At 39.7% G+C, this 3,897-nt stretch overlaps 1 pseudogene; it reads left to right on the top strand.

The window, feature by feature from the left end:
• Positions 1-1,545: 1,545 nt before the first annotated feature.
• Positions 1,546-3,469, top strand: LOC109372080 (heat shock cognate 71 kDa protein pseudogene; annotated as a pseudogene).
• The last annotated feature ends 428 nt before the right edge of the window (positions 3,470-3,897 follow it).

Below are 3,897 nucleotides of genomic sequence, written 5' to 3'. Positions count from 1 at the left end.
TTCTGTCTTGTCATCAGGTTTTACTATTATAGTTATTTTTATGACATTTATTATTTGGTACAGTTTTTTTATTATTTTTTAAAGATTTTATTGGGGAATCAGGGGCAGGGGAACAGACAAGTTGCTGTTGTTTTGTTCTTCAGTCTAGTTGTGGAGGATGTTGCTTCACTGGCCCAAGCTGGCACCATCATTGCGCTCTTCCCAGGTGAGGCAGATCAGTTGCCAGCTTCTGGACGGCCACTCACAGCGGCTGCTGGCCGCTCATGCTGGCTGCTGGCTACACGCGGTAGCCCATGGCAACCCACTGCAGCAGGGGACTGCAGCCCATGCCATCGCTGGCGACTCACAGCAGACCAGCTCCAAGTTGAGCTGTTGTCCAGCATCTTAGCTGTAGAGGGCAGTGTCACTGGCCCTCATATGTGGGATCCGAACCAGGGCCCTCTGGCATCCCAAGCCAGTTCTTAACCAACGCGCAACTTGGCTAGCCCTTTGGCACAGTTTTTAAAATTGTATTTTTATTCTTAATTTTCTATCTACTAAATTTGACATTGTAAACTGATAAGGCTTTCACGTACAATTATATTTGCAATTTTTAATCCACTTTTGTTCAGAATATTATTGTTACTATTTTGTTTAGAACATATACTTGTAATATTATTAGACTTTTTTTGCTTAATACAACTTTATCTGTAAGTTTGTTTAATATAATAATAACCTTATTAATTTGTCCTAATTTTTGCCATAGTAGAAACCTCCATTTTTTGTTTTTGTTTTTATTTGCACAGACATGACAGGCTTGAAATTATCCCTTAACTTTAGCCCACTTATATTTTAATTTTAAGTCTGTCTCTTACAGGTATCAGATTGTTGGATTTTGATTTTATGCGAGTCAGTGACCTATGCTTTATATTGGAGTTTAGTTCATTGTTTCTTATACATTTTAATTGATAACTTTCTACTACTTCTTTTGTCCTGTAAGCTTTTCTTTATTGTTGCCTCCTTTTATTACATTTTATTATGGCATTTCTATAGCTGGTTTTAAACTTTTATTTCCCATTGACAAGATTATCGGCCAATTTTGAACAACACATTTGACCCAGTTGTTTTTTATTACTTTTAATATACATTTCAATTAAATAAGTTAATCTTGAATACCCTTTTAGGGGTGATGTTCAATCTAATGTCTGTGCTGTCTTTATCATTTGGCACAGTCTGGAACACTTTACAAAATATTATTTCTGTTTTACGCTTCTCAAAATGTGGTCTAACTAATTTTGTTACATAGTATTTATCACCCTTACTTTCATTAATCTTGCAATTTACCAGTCCTTTATAGTTATCTTTCATTGTTTTTAAATCTTCATTTCTCCTTGTTGGCATATCTTTAGCTGTACAACTTCACTGATAATAATTTTCACAGATAATTTTTAAAAAAATTTTTGAAAATTTTTTGTTACTTGAAGGCTATCTTTCCTCTCATTGAACATGGGGGTAGCAGTACTGGGATCTCTCTTCTTTGCAAGATGTGCCTACACTCAAGCAACCATGTCTAAGGCACCTGCAGTTGGCATTCTTCTTGGCTCCATCTACTCTTGTGTGGGTGTCTTCCAGCATGGAAAAGTGGAAATAATTGCCAATGATTAGGGAAATTAAACCACCAATTATATCACCTTTACTGATACCAAATGATTAATTGGTGATATCATAAAGAATCAAGTTGTAATGAATGCCACCAACACAATTTTTGATGCCAAGTGCCTGATTGGACGTAGATTTGATGATGCTGTTGTTCAATTCAATATGAAGCATTGGCCCTCCATGGTGGTGAATGCTGCTGGCAGGCCCAAGGTCCAAGTAGAATACAAGGGAGAGACAAAAAGTTTCTAACCAGAGGAAGTGTCATCCATGGTTTTGACAAAGATGAAGGAAATTGCAGAAGCTTACCTTGGGAAGACTGTTAACAAATGCTGTTGTCACAGTACCTGCTTGCTTACTTCAGTGACTCTCAGCGTCAGGCTACAAAAGATGCTGAACTATTGCTGGTCTCCATGTACTTAGAATTCATTGAACCAAATGCTGCTGCTATTGCTTATGGCTTAGGCAAAAAGGTTAGAGCTGCAGGAAATGTGTTGATCTTTGACTTGGGAAGTGGCACTTTTGATGTGTCAGTTCTCACAACTGAAGATGGAATCTTTGAGGTCAGATCTACAGCTGGGGACATCTACTTTGGTGGAGAAGACTTTGGCAACTGTATGGTCAACCATTTTCTTGCAGAGTTCAAGCACAAGCATAAGAAGGACACCAGTGAGAACGAGAAAGCTGTCCATTGCCTCCGTACTGCTTGTGAACGTGCTAAACGTACTCTGTTTTTTTTTCCAGCATCCAGACCAATATTGAGACTGATTTGCTCTATGAAGGAATCAACTTCTATACATCTATTACCCATGCCCGATTTGAAGAATTGAATACTGACCTTTTCCTTGGCACCCTGGTCCCTCTAGAGAAAGCCCTTTGGGATGCCAAGCTTGACAAGTCCCAGATCCATGATATTGTCCTGGTGGGTGGTTCTGCCTGTACCCACAAGATTCAGAAACTCCTGTAGGACTTCTTCAAAGGAAAAGATTTGAATAAAAGCAACCCTGATGAGGCTGTTGCTTATGGTTTAGTTGTCCAGGCAGCCATCCTATCTGGAGACAAATTTGAAAATGTTCAAGATTTACTGCTGTTGGATGTCACCTCTTTTTCCCTTGGCATTGAAACTGCTATTGGAGTCATTACTGCCCTCATCAAGCACAACACTACCATTCCTAACAAGCAGACACAGGCCTTTACTACCTACTCTGACCACCAGCCTGGTAGCTCGCTCATTCAGGTTTATGAAGGTGAACAGGTCATGACCAAGGTTGGCAAGTTTGAACTCATACCTCCTGCACCTTGTGGTCTTCCTCAGATTGAAGTCCCTTTTGATACTGATGCCAATGGCATCCTCAATGTCTCTGCTGTGGATAAGAATACAGGAAAAGGGAACAAGATTACTATAACTTACGACAAGGGTCATCTGAGCAAGGAAGACATTGAGCACATGGTCTAGGAAGATGAGAAGTACAAATCTGAAGATGAGAAGCAGTGAGGCAAGGTGTCTTCCAAGAATTCACTTGAATTCTATGCATGCAACATGAAAGCAACTGTTGAAGAGAAAAATCTTCAAGGCAAGGTCCATGATGAGGACAAACAGAAGATTCTTGACAAGTGCAATGAAATCAACTTGCTTGATAGGAACCAGACTGCAGAGAAGGGAGAATTTGAATATCAGAAGTAAAAGGTGGGAAAAGTCTGCAACCCCATCATTGCCAAGCTGTGCCAGAGTGCAGGAGGCATGCCAGGAGGGATGCCTGGGGGCTTCCTTGGTGGTAGAGCCCCTCCTTCAGGGGCTGCCTCTTCTGGGCCCCCCACCGAAGAAGCTGATTAAGCCAACCTTGAGCATAGATTTAGCATTGTCCCCCACAAAATATAGAGGGACCAAAATTTGTAGCAAATTTCATGGCAGTTTTCAAGCTAAGCTGCTATATAGTAAATAACTGAGCATTCTTTATACTTGAATATGGACTATGTGCAGAGGGAAAGGAGACAATGATGCACTTTATAAGCACAATATATGTATTGTAAAGTGGAAAATGCGATGTCTTATAAATCTATTTAAAATTGGCACCAAAAAAAAAAAGAAGCTATCTTTTTTTCTTTAAAGAGAAAAATTATCTTTGCTGGATTCTGTTGTTTTATAATGCTTCATTTTCCCTTAGCTTTGGGTTGGTTTCCCTTGGAGCCTGCCTTGTACCTCAAATCCGAGCATCAGGGCATTCTTATCTTTATAGTAAAGTGGATCCTGTTCCTTGAAGC

The sequence above is a fragment of the Hipposideros armiger genome, unplaced genomic scaffold (assembly GCF_001890085.2).
Source record: "Hipposideros armiger isolate ML-2016 unplaced genomic scaffold, ASM189008v1 scaffold_610, whole genome shotgun sequence".
NCBI lineage: Eukaryota > Metazoa > Chordata > Mammalia > Chiroptera > Hipposideridae > Hipposideros > Hipposideros armiger.
The sequence above is the reverse complement of the archived record's forward strand: the minus strand, read 5'-3'. Positions and strand labels throughout refer to the sequence as shown.